This window comes from Artemia sp. Qi Xiang Cuo, chromosome 21 (genome assembly GCF_049724085.1).
Source record: "Artemia sp. Qi Xiang Cuo chromosome 21, ASM4972408v1, whole genome shotgun sequence".
NCBI classification, from domain to species: domain Eukaryota; kingdom Metazoa; phylum Arthropoda; class Branchiopoda; order Anostraca; family Artemiidae; genus Artemia; species Artemia sp. Qi Xiang Cuo.
The window spans coordinates 37,973,312-37,986,649 of record NC_142814.1 but is presented as its reverse complement, the minus strand read 5'-3'; the positions used below and the strand labels follow the sequence as shown (position 1 = coordinate 37,986,649).

At 34.9% G+C, this 13,338-nt stretch overlaps 1 protein-coding gene across 3 annotated transcripts in view; it reads right to left on the bottom strand.

Moving 5' to 3' along the window:
- Nucleotides 1-8,988, bottom strand: part of LOC148939510 (uncharacterized) — a 120,288-nt gene extending 111,300 nt beyond the window's left edge. Inside the window, exon 1 of one of the 3 annotated variants that reach the window (XM_089106677.1) lies at nt 8,863-8,988. The gene's annotated coding sequence lies outside the window, so the exon portion shown is untranslated. Of the gene's footprint in view, nt 1-2,909; nt 3,073-8,862 lie in introns of those variants that run through there. The other 2 variants (XM_089106678.1, XM_089106679.1) reach the window with 2 other exon arrangements.
- Between the last annotated feature and the right edge of the window lie 4,350 nt (nt 8,989-13,338).

Below are 13,338 nucleotides of genomic sequence, written 5' to 3'. Positions count from 1 at the left end.
TTTGGTGCAAAAACCATTTTTGTTGCAATTTGTTTGACCTCAAACGTTATTTTTACTGGGCTATCAAATAAGATTAACATTTTCACTGATAAATATCAGTATATATATATATATATAAAACTGACAATGCACATTCATTTGTATTTTGTTCAATAAAGTGCAAATTATGTTCTGCCCTTGGGAAAGCATAGGGGGTTTTGAGCCCTACTCATGTTAATTTCTGCTTGTTTTAAGTTTAAAAAAAAAGTCTGTTAACTCCTTTGATACGAAGTGCCCTGATCTAAACAAAAAAAAAACACATTGTACCCACATTGATCTTTACTATAAAAATGTCAAGCCTTCCAATCAACTTTGACTATTACAAAGGGCCTTAGCCCTTTCAATTTCCAATCAAATGAGCCCTTTTTGAGTTTCTACAACAACGCTTTCTATAAACACCTTATAAACCCCAAGGGCATAAATTACAACCCTTGTCCTGAGGGCTGTGAGGGGGTTGTCATCCTCAAAGACATAATTTCTAAAAATGTTAACTACATTGAGCAAAATGGCTATCTAAAAATTTTGATTGGATGTGCTTGGGGAAAAGGCAGGCGTTAGAGGGGGGGTAGTTTTCCTCCAATCACTTCCGACTATTAAAAAGGGCACTAGCCCTTTCAATTCCAATCGAACATGCCCTTTTTGGAGTTTCTATGACAACACTTTCTATAAAAACCTTATATACCACCAGGGCATAACTTACAACCCTTGCCCTCAGGGCTGTGAGGGGGTTGTCATCCTCAAAGATCTAATTTCCAAAAATTTTAGCTATGTTGAGTAAAATGGTTATCTAAAAATTTTTATTGGATGTGTTTGGGGAAATGTTGGATGTGAGAGGGGGGTTAGCTGCCCTCCAATCACTTTCGACTATAAAAAAGGCACTTGCCCTTTCAGTTTCCAACTGAATGAACCCTTTTTAAAGTTTCTACCACAACGCTTTCAATAAAAACCTTATATACCCCCAGGGAAAAACTTACAACCCTTCCCCTGAGGGCTGTGGGGGGAGTGTCATACTCAAAGACACAATTTCCAGACCTTTCAACTACGTTGAACAAAATTGTTATCTCAAAATTTTGATTGGATGTATTTGATCCAATCCAAATCCAATCAGTCATTATCTAGTTATTAAAGAGTGAACTCCTATAATCAGATTACTTTTTCAAGTTAAAAGGATTAAATTTGATTTTGTTTTGGACTTTGCCGTTGCGTAATTTGATGCAAGTATTGACTTCTAAGTGTGGATTATAGCATTTGTTATGGCTGTCACTCAAGCAAAATTTGATGAAGGAATGAAACGGCTTCAGGCGTTGCTGGATAAAATATTATCAGAGCAGAAAAGTTTTTCTGTCTCAACAATTTCCCTTCAAGATGAAGTTAGGCAAATATCAGCTGAAAATGCGAATCTACAAGAGGAATCTAAAAAGCTTCAAAATGATCTAGAACAAGAAAAATTGCGGAATAACGATTTGGAGAGTAAGCTTTTGGACATTGAAGTGAGAGAAGGAAAGTTGAATTTGATTGTTCATGGTCTGCCTGCTGAAAAGCATAATCAATCAGTGACAAGCAACGTAAAGTCTCTTCTTTCTGACAAATTGCAAGTTACCGAGGACATTTCTCTTACCAAGGCCTTATTGCCTTACGAGAAATAGCAGTTCAAACATCACTAGTAGGAAAACTAGTGTTCGACCCGCTCCTGTTTTTATATCACTAGACACAGATCAAAGCATTCAGGCGATTCTCAGTGAGGTGAATAAGTTGGAGGGTAGTGGAATTCGCATTTGCACTGATCTCCCACCAAAGCTGAATTTTATATGCAATGAGCTATTGTCTAAGGGAAAGGACATGCATGATTCGGGTTCGGTTCATCTTACGCGTATTAAACAAAAAGGGATCAAATTATGGCTCGAGTGTACAAAGTATCCATCTTTACAGTGGGTTAAGATTGACTACTTATGGTGATTAATAATGATATTCGTTTGGTGAGATTATTTTTATTACTTTATGTAATGTTTCTCTGCTTATAGGATCTATTATTATTTTTTTTTCTTGTGAGGTTTTTTGTCCCTCTGCAGCTTATTATAAGTTTATTTTCTGTCTTTTTCGTGTGTTTCTATTTATATGAAGTAATTGAGTACAATAATTTGTTCTGTATCCACATTTCATCTTACAATGAATAAGTTCCATTTTTTCCCCTGTTTCTATTTATTTTCAAGCAGTTTTTTTTCTTTCATCATTTTTTACAAGTTCTCACTGGTTCAGTTGTTTTTGCTTTTTTTGAAAGTTTTACCTTTGTTAAGACTCAGACGGTGTGCATTTTATGAAAGTTTCTGCTAGTTCTGATCATAATTCTGATTATTTACATTGGATGATAATTGTACTGGGAATAGACTGAGAGACCTAGAGTCTAAACCCTTTTGATTTTTCCATTTTCCCAAGCCATGATAAATTTGTTGGAAATGAGATAAATGATGGTGGGCTAATTAATTTTCCAAAATGTAAATATAAATTCCCTTCTGAAGTTTCTGATCTTCCCAGTACTGGTGTTGTGAGAACAGGATTTTTACATTAGACCTTTTTTTAGTTCACAGGATGATCTTGTTGATGTAGTTCATAAACTATCTTGTCTTGTTGTTGGATTCTGTGAGACTTTTTTTACAGACCCAACTCCTCATGTTGCTTTTCCTGGATATCAATTTACTTTCAAAAACCGACTGACAAGGTGCCAAGGTGGTTTAGCAGTATTAGTTAAAGAGGGTATCTCTTTTTGACGCCTTGCAAATCTAGAAGGTTCTCATGAGGAAATGCTTTTTGAAGCAATGGTGACTGAAATTAGTCTTGGAAAAAAGATATAGTTTTTTGCATAGTATACCAACCTCCTTCTTCTCTAGTCAAGTCATTCCTCTCTAAACTCCATGTTTTGTTGCATGAACCTCATTTTCAAAACAAAGATGTTATCCTTTCCGGAGATTTCAATATAGACCTTCTAGAAGCTTCAAATGAATCTTCTGTCAACTTATTGTCTTCTTACTTTTCTGTATATCTGCTTCTTACTTGTCTGATACCTGTAAGAATTTCACCTAGTTCTGCTTCTTTCATTGATAATATTTTTACATCTTTACCAATTAAAGCAAATTTTGCTGTTTTAAGTGATATATCGGATCATTTCCTGTTGGTTTCAGATTTAGCTTTTACTTATAAAATACTGCAGGTAAATAAGGAACGTCAAGTATGGTTAATAAATAAAATAACATTAAAGCACCTGAATGAAAGCCTTGGTCTGTTGGATTGGCAGGATGTAATATCCATGGAGGATACAGATATGGCAACTGATTCTTTCCTAAGAAATTTCAACTGCTGCCTTCATTCTAGTTGTCCATTTGTTACAAAGAAAATTTGTAGAGAAAAATTTCCTATAAGGCCCTGGATAACGTCTGGAATTTTGATATCAGTTAAGAAAAAAAAATCAGTTATTTAAAAAGCAGTTAAAGAATCCAACTGATTATAATATTAAAAATTTTCAAAACTAAATTAACTGCACTGATATGATTGTTGAAACATAGAAGATTCTTTCAAAGAAGCTCAAAATTCTCCTTGCAAAACGTGGTCGTTAATTAATTATATTATAAAAAAAACAAAGGAATTCTAAGTTTCCTGAAGTTATTAGTTTAGAAGACGGATTGACTACTAACAAATTGGAGAAAGTGGCTGATATTTTGAATACTTATTTGATTTTGCTAGTATAGGAGAGAAAATTGTTTCATCAGTAATGAACCAGTGAGATTCACATAGTAATGAACATTTTCTTCATACCTTCCATCTCCTCAAAGTAATTCAATTTTTCTTGGGCCTATTTCTCAGTCTGAAATAACAAGAATAGTGTGTGATCTAAATCCAGGTAATTCAGTGGGAATTGACGGGTCTAGTCCGATAATTGTTAAAGAAATATTGTCTGCAGTAATTTTACCATTACAGCATATAATTAATCATTCATTTAAAACTGGAGTTTTCCCATCTGCTTTTAAAGAAGCAAGGATAATGCCACTTCAGAAAGGTGACTCTTCTGAAAACCCATCAAATTACCACCCAATTTCTATTTTGTCAGCATTTTCTAAAATATTTGAGAAGGTTATTTATAAGAGGTTCTATGACTTTCTTAAATCATCTAATTTTTTCATAAATTCCCAGTTTGGTTTTAGGTCTGGACACAATACTGAACACGCTATCATTGCTCTCATCCAATATATTCATGAATGCTTAGATAGAGGTGAAATTCCAGCAATAATATATTTAGATTTTTAAAAAGCATTCAATACAATATCCCATTGTATTCTTTTTTGTAAATTGGATAATTGTGGTGTGTGTGGACTGGTGTTGGATCTAGTTAAATCTTATCTTGATAAGAAAAAGCAACAAATAGATGGAGGTAATTTCCTCTCTTCACCTGTTCCTCAGTTCTTGATGGTTGAGGTACCTCAGGGCTCTGTCCTAGGTCCTCTGCTTTTACTAATTTATATAAATGATCTTCACCATGCTTTGGCAATCCCATGTCTCAGCACACATTTTGCTGATGATATGGCAGTTTCAATTTGTGAGAGGAATGACAAGGAGTTGGCAGCAAAACTTGATGCTGCATTTTCTAATGTTCTTGATTGGTGTTCTTCAAATTTTATTGCTTTGAATTTATCAAAAACTAATTTCATAATTTACAGCAGAAAGTCAAATATATGCCCTTGTATTACCCAAGTTACTTCTTCAAAGTATCTATTATCAACATCTCAGGTGAAAATGATAAAGTACCATGGACTTGTGATTGATGAAAGCTTATCTTTTAAAACACACATTCAAAATATATGCTTAAAGATTTCAAGATATGTTGGTTTAATGCAGAGGTTGAAGCATTATTTGCCCTACTCTGCTTTATAAAGCATTTATTTTGCTCTGATTGGTCAAATATTAATTATTGTTCTCTAGTGCATTTATCTACATTTAAAAGCCATATTAAACCAATATGGATTTTATAAAATAAAGTCCCAAAAATCCTGAAACTTTTACTCTGTCGCCTTTTGCACTTCCAAATAAGTCTTCTAGGGTATTTTTATATATTTATCTTGATACACTTTTAGTTTTTTAGCAATTTACTTTTAAAGCGATTCTTTTCAAATTCAATTACGACATTAAGTAATTACTGCCATATTTCCTTAATCAAAGTTTGTTCTCCCAATCACAAGATTTACATCATTATAACACACAACAAAAAAAAGAGTATCCACATTGACAATTATAGTACTGAGAGATCTAAATTCACTCTGTTTGTGTCAATAGCCTGGTGCTGGGATGCTCACAAGGATCTTATTGATAAATTTTCTTCTATCCATTTAATAAAAAGGAATCTTAAATTTCTTTTAGTTCAGGATAAGTTTTAATTAAGCATCTTTTTAATAAGACAAAGTTATTTGTTTGGTTTGTTGTTCTGGGTGAATGTGGGCCTCTTGGCTATCTTCTAGTATTAATTCATATTTCATAATATTGATTTTTTTTTTTATGGATCCTGGGCTAGCTGCTACTTTCACATCATTGTTGTATTATTGTATCTTTGCCATTGTGCTTATCTTTGCATTGTAGGGTAATTTGTTATTGTATCTTTGTCTAGGCCTAGTTTTTTGAGCTTGTCTCCCCATGGACCTATGTCAATTATATACATGTATATGTTAATAATAAAATGATTGAACTTGAATGAGCCCCTTTTGAAGTTTCTGCAATAATGCTATCAATTAAAATCTTATATGCCCCCGGGGCATAACTTATAACATTTGCCCTAGGGGCTCTGGGGGCTTGTCATCCTCAAATACATAATTTCCAGAACTTTTAACTAGGTTGAACAAAATGGCTATCTCTAAACTTCTGTTGAATGTGTTTGGGGAAATGGTGGGCATGAGAGGGGGGTTATTTGCTCTCCATTCAATTTGACTATTAAAAAGGACACCAACCCTTTCAACTTCCAATCAAATGAGCCCTTTTTGAAGTTTCTATGACAAAACTTTTTATAAAAACCTTATATGCTCACAGGGCATAACTTATAACCCTTGCCCTGAGCATTCTGAGGGCCTTTGAATTTCCAATCAAATGAGCCCCTTTTGAATTTTCTACAATATTGCTTTCTGTAAAACCTTATATGCCCCCAGGGCATAACTTACAAACCTTACCCTGAGGGCTCTGGGGGGAGGGGGTTGTCATCTTTAAAGACCTAATTTCCAAAACTTTCAACTATGTTGAACAAAATGGTTATCTAAAGATTTTAATTGGATGTGTTTTGGGAAAGGGTGGGCGTGGGGGGGAGGGGCTAGTTGCCCTCCAATCACTGTCATTGTCATCCTCAAAGACCTAATTTCCAGAACTTTCAACTATGTTTAACAAAATGGCTATCTCAAAATTTTGATTGTATGTGTTTGGGGAATATGGGTGTGAGAGGAGGGTTAGTTGCCCTCTAATCACTTTTGACTATTAAAAAGGGCACTAGCCCTTTGAATTTCAAATCAAATGAGCCCTTTTTGAAGTTTCTACGACAAAGCTTAATATAAAAACCTTATATGCCCCCAGGGCATAACATACAACCCTTGGCCTGAGAGCTATGGGGGAGTGTCCTCCTCAAAAACCTAATTTTTATCTGGAAATCAACTATGCTGAACAAAACCACTATCTCAAAATTTTGATTAGATGTGTTTGGGGAACTGGTAGGCATGGAAGGGGTGTTAGTTGCCTTCCAATCACTTTTGGCCATCAGAAAGGACACAAGCCATTCCAATTTCCAATCAAATGAGCCCTTTTTAAAGTTTGTATGACAACTCCTTTGATATGAAGTGCCCTGGTCTAGGACCAAGAAACCAAAAAAAAATAATAATAATACATTGTGGCAACATTGTTCTTTACTTAGGCAGTGCTATTGCACTGCCTATGATAAAATAGAGAATCTGATGGTATTACTATTATTTATTTTATTAAGATGTTTCCTGTAGAAGAGCATAACTCTGCACTAATACCAAGCCTACCTCTCCCCAAGCAGTGGCATCAATTTATGAAAATTAAGGAGGGGGAGGTGTATTCTCATTTTCAATGAGAATAAACCAAACAATTTATGTTAGGCTAGTTAAATAATTAGTAGTTACTCTCTCAAGAAGGAAACATGCTAAAAAAAAGGTAGTGCCACAAGATTCTTTATTCTATGCTATTTCCAAATATCAAGGTTGCTTTTCTGAAAGTGAATTCTCCCCCCCTCCCTGGTGGTCCTATACAGAGTCCTAGGAATAGGCCTAGCCTATATAAAAACTAAAAGAATACATTAAAACAGTGAAATTCTTAGGCTAATCTATAATATACAACATGTTTCTATGAATCAAATTATCATGTTTCCTTTGATTGTTATTCACTTCTGAAAATCATTTTAAATGAAAGTCTATTTATATTCACAACTCTAATGTTCTTACTCACACAAAACTAGGCTACATTTGATTGGGTAAAATTCTACTTTAGCTACCTTGGAAAGTGGTTAGGTTAGGAAAATAAAACTTTCAGGGATGGATCTACATGCTAAAGTATGTCCCGGGAAGGTATTTTGAAGTACCTACCTCCACTTTTCTCTCAAGAGGGTCCTGAAATTTCCCTACATGACAGGTCTATAGCCATTGAAACTTTGTCAAAACAACATTTTACCTTAATTTTCTGTTATCAGTTTCTTTTTCTCTGGCTTTAGTTCTGAAAATGTAATTTATGTTATTTGAGTAGAATTTTAAGACATATTAGGCTCATGGTTTTTTTTTTCAAAATTTAGGAAATGTATTTGGATATCTTTAAAACCTTATAAATTGGGATTGAGGAAAGTTGTGAAGCTGCAAACAATTTTGTTGTACTTCAGTTAAGTAGAAGATTAATTTTGCAAGGTTTCATTTTTATAACACACAGACTTTTAAAGGTCATCAAAGGTCAGGACCCTCTAGCAGGGGTGTCCAAGGCTCATTCTATTGGAGGAGCAATTTTCATAAATTTGACCAAATTGTTACCTGATTTATGACAAATTTTCAGCAGAAATCAATAATTTTTCTAAACTTCAGCCAATTTTGCAAAATTTTCACCTTCAGCAAAAATTTTACTAAATGCCAAAACAGTTGGGGGGGGGGCTACCCACCTCCCCCCCCCCCTCAGGACGCCCCTGCCTTCAAGAGGGAGAATGAGTGGAGGTAGGCTAGGTACTTCAAAATACCTTCCCAGGACATACTTAGCCTGTATACCCAACCCTGAAAGTTTCATTTTCCCAACCTAACCCCTTTCCAAGATAGCCAAAAGTAGCTAAGCTATACTAGAATTTGCTCTTTTTGTAAATTATGAAAGATCATAAAAAGGTATCAAGTGAGGTATTTCTTTTCATCCTAGCTAAATTATGTAGATAACTGCAAATTTACTGTAAAAGTGAGCATCATATTTGGAAATCATATAGGCTAACACCATGGGCACCCATAAGCTGAATTCCAGTGGGGGTGCAAACCTCATCTAATGGCACTTTTAATACCAGGCTAGCCTATATAGGCTAATAAAAATCTCAGAACAAAAGTATAAAAATAAGGCAGCATCATTCAGTCAGAGGGGCGGGCGCACCTTTCCTTCTGGCAAGGGCAAACCCCTACATAAGTACCAATCATTTCCAAAATCTAAAGGGGGCTGAACTTCCTTATTGATGTCACTGTCCCCCAAGAGCTTTCAATTGTAATTTGCACTTTAACAAAGCTTGACCAAACAATGAAACTCTTAGGAAAAATTAAAAGGGTCTTCACTTACTGCAAGATTACCTAATTCTTATCATTTTCTTCAGTTCTAGTTTAAAACCACTGGAATATATTCTGAAATCAAATTATGCGCTTTTTAATAAAACAAAAACGTATTCAGGGATGTCGGCACTGCCAAACTACCGTAGTACCGATAAGTTCGACAAGTGCCACAAACTAATAATTGTGTTCCGACCCTAAACTAGGCCTAATGTAGTTGAACTGACCAATGTCAAGCTAACCTTAGCTCTAGGTGGAATTCGCGCGGAACTTTGTCTTAAACCATTTTATGGACTCTTCTTTACGCTAAGAATTTCGTCAAATACCGAGTTTGAGACTCAAACTGACAACTACGCAAAAAGTTCAAACTTATGAAAGATGAATCAAATGCTGTGGGTCTGATAGTGTTGTAACTGGTAACAATTAGTCACCGTGAAATTGGGTATTTTACCGTATTTTTGATATTTTACTGACATATTTTACGATACCTTGCAATTTTCAGAGCACTAAAGCGCGAGAAGGCTTGCAGAAAAAGTATTGAATTTGATTTTGTGTATAGCTGTGTTCTGTGGTTTAAAAAATTGTCTGTCTGATTTAGGTCTTTTGTTATTAGAACGATAAAGCGTATTATAGTACAAGTAATTGTAATTTTAGAATGGCGAAATATTAATTGAAATAAAATTACATTAGTTCTGTGAACTGTTAAAGACAGAAAGGGCTAAAAGCAGCATTGACATATAACAAACAAGAAAAAAGAAAATTAAATAGCCGAGAAAGATGAGGGTTATGTCAGCCAGCGGGAAAAGAATGAAGCGAAAAGGATAGAGACGGATATTTTGTCAGGGACTTCCACCCAGGGCCGTCACGAATGGGGGTAAGGGGAACTTCCCCGCGTATGGGGGGGGAGTGACCCCCCAATATTTGTGGTCACTCGGTAAAAAAAAAATCGATAAAATCGTAGCGTTTTGCGCCACGATTTTTCCCACGCGGTTAAAATTCTTTGTTCGGTTCAATAAAGACCATGAAAATACTCACATGTCATCTACATAAATTTTAAACTTGGTCGATAAACGCAGCAGGCTTAGCAACTCCTGCCGTGATTTTAAACATAAATAAACTGCATTAAAATAGTGACATGATACGTACCAAAATTTAAATCTCGGTTGGTAAATGCAGCGGTTTTACTGACTCGTGCAGTGATTTTACGTATTGTATTCGAAACGGACAGTCGGTAAAAATGACCAGTCAGTCGGTAAAATCTCTTGCTCCCCTTCCCCAAACATGTTGGCTAGTAACGACACTATTTCCGCCCAGCTGTCTTCAATGGTCAAACAAAGAAGGAAACTAACCTTTTGATTTAGCTGTAACTAAGTAGAAGAAAGACTGAATTAAACAAACCGGAATACCAAGCCAGAATAAATGACAGACTATTAGACAGAATAAATGAAAGACTGTTCACCAATTAGATTGGGCAAGAATCATCTGCTTAGTGATTGACTTAGCTTGTCTACTGGCCTAATTCTCATTAAAAGTGTGGTCAGATGATCTCAATTTAAGCTGAAGAAATATTTTATTTGAATCCTTTAATTTTAAGTTATTGTAAATTGGGTTTATAGGAATATCTACAGTGTCTTTATTTAAAGCAAGGTCTTTATTTATGGATTTTTTAAATTTCAATTGCTTTCCTAAAAAAAAATACGGGAAGCTGTTTGCTTCAAATATTCAAGTTGCCTCATCAAAAAGAACTGCATGGTCTGGATTATCAACAATGTTGAGGGCCAAATCAGATTCAATATCCTCATTTTATTTCAAATTTCACATCTCCGAGAAATCTTGCATTAACACCGTCTTTTCCCCGGGAATTGGCGTTTACCCTCCCCCGGAAAATAACCCCACGGAATATTCCCCCCTCCCCAAGGAAAATTCCTCCATATTTCCCCCTTGGATAGTTCCGGATTTTTATTAGAAGGTAAATTGAAACTTCTACTCTTCTGTTTAAGTCAGGGGCAATGGTATTGCAATACTTAAGGGAGAGACGATGAGAAGGTGGAGATAGAAATTAATATATAATCCTTAGGGTCGTGTCCAGGACTTTCGTTCCTTTTTTTGGGGGGGGGGGCTTCAGGACAGACACGGTCAATTGAACCAGAATCTAAGTCTGAAGGAGTGGAGCTAGATTTGACAGCAAATCCTGTTGAGGACAGTCTTAATGACTATGAAAGTGACTGAATGTTCCATTATTGTTACCCAGCACTCAATTAATCAAAGTCATCAAAGTCTTACAAACTTCTTTTTTACTTGTATTTGGTACTTTTAAACATAAATGAAAAAAAACATGTGTAACATTTCTTAGATTTAAATGTAGAAAAAATGACTAATATGATTTAACTCTTAAATAAATATAAATTTGATTTTATTTTTTATATATTTTATGTACAAAATGGATGTCCGAAATCAAGCACTGTCCAATTGCTGAGGTATTACCCTAGGCACAAGATTGCCAAAGGGATAAACTAGACAGTTAATTAAATTGATGAAACTCTAGATGAAGGAGCATTACCTTTTTTAAGCCCAGAAAAATCAGTATTATTAAAAAATTCCATTAACAGCTGAAAGTGGTGCTTAGAAAGAAATGCTCAACTGGTCTTGTAGCTACAGGGCAAAACTGAAACATAAATTTTACCCTGTATTTCCTATAAAGTAGCTTATTTTGCCTTATTTTACCAATTTAGCCTTATATTTACCAATTTTACCTTATTTTATCAATTTTACTAATTTTACTTACTGAGCTTTTATTTTACAGTAATTTTATAACACTAGGGTCTGATCTCAGCTTGGTAATACGGGACTAAGAGTTCGAGCTTGGCTGTAGAAACGCACTGCATGGCCAATATGAGGATCTGAGTAGTCAAGAAACGTCGTTAATCCAAAAGGTAATGGGTAAATGAAAAGAATGGATTCAGAGCAAATTTTCTCAAAGAACTCAAAAATGAAGCAGAAAACATATCCAAAAATACAAAAAATAAAAATGGAACATATTCAATACTACATCCAAAAATACTACAAAAATAAAAACACTAAATCCAAGATCAGGGAGCCTAGCATCAGGAGGAAGAATCATAGTGCAGCTATGGATAAAATAAAAAAAAGCAAATTTTCATTTTGTCTTTTTGCGTAAAATATTCTTGACTCGGCTCTACCATTAGTCCGTTTTTGAACATACTGTCGATTCTAATGAATTTGATGGACAAAACATTGCCAATATTGAACTGATATTCTGATAGGGTTTGAAACTTTACCCCGTCTGAAGAAGAGTTCTCGACTTGATCCGGGACAGTGGCTGAATGCCGCCTGAAAAGGAGGGAACGTAAAAAGTTTGCTTTGTAGTCTGTATAGTAAAATCTTTAAATTAAAAAAAAAATCAAAATAATCTGAATATGGGTTAATTAGCTTACAAGTGCAACCTGCTTCACGGCAATAAAACTACTTCGATGGTTCAGAATCATTGCTTGCAGAGGTTTTAGAATAAAACTAAAAAATCTCTTTTCCACCCTTATAGTGTTGTATCCAAAAATTATTAGAGAAACTTAAACAAAGCTTTTTTCAACTACCCACTTTGTATAAAATTCCAAAGTGACTTTTGGATGAAATTCCAATCACTCCACCTAGCAACAGAAGCCACAGTCAACTGACTTAGGGTAAAATAACTTATGGGCTAAATAAGCGTAGCGTTTCCTTCCATTGCTTAAAAAACACATGCGTGTAAATGATAATCTGGCTTTTCAGAGGAAAGTAGCGTATTATTAGGAAATTATTTTAAACTCTTAAACCACTCAAAGAAGACAATCTGCTCGGTCAAGCTATCATGCAGAATATTAAGTGAGCTAGCATTTGGCTGTGCAAATCACATACTGAAAATATTCCAACTACTAAAGAAATCTTTCAAACTTAAAAGGTAGTCTAAAACACATCTCCAAGCAGAATGCAAAATATGGCGTAAAGCATGGCCTTATAGGTACGAACTTACTAAACGCCAGGCTCTCAATCTAGAAAAAATTCACATGTGAAGTTTTTACTTCCTTTTTCAGCGTGGTATGCTATTTAAAGATGTAGTAGAGTTTTCCGGCACACTAAAAACATGCCCTAACCTCTGAAGTTCACGTTATTTTGATGCTGACGAAGAATAGAAAGAAATTCCCAAGCACTAAAATTTGGACTTTTCCAAGAGACGCAAGGGAAGGCAGGTCTTAATTCTACATTTCACAAGGCGACTTTGGTTAGTTGAGTAAAATTCAATATCTATGAAATTCAAAAACTTACGGTTTATACGGTAATACTTTCTAAACACGACTGTGTTTTTGCAGTTCAGCCGCAATGCAAATTTTGAGTTTAGAACCAAGCAAAATAGGAGTCTTATATAATCACTATATTAAACAACTCACAGATAGCTCCATGAAGTCATCACCATCTTATCTCACTGGTAATGAGA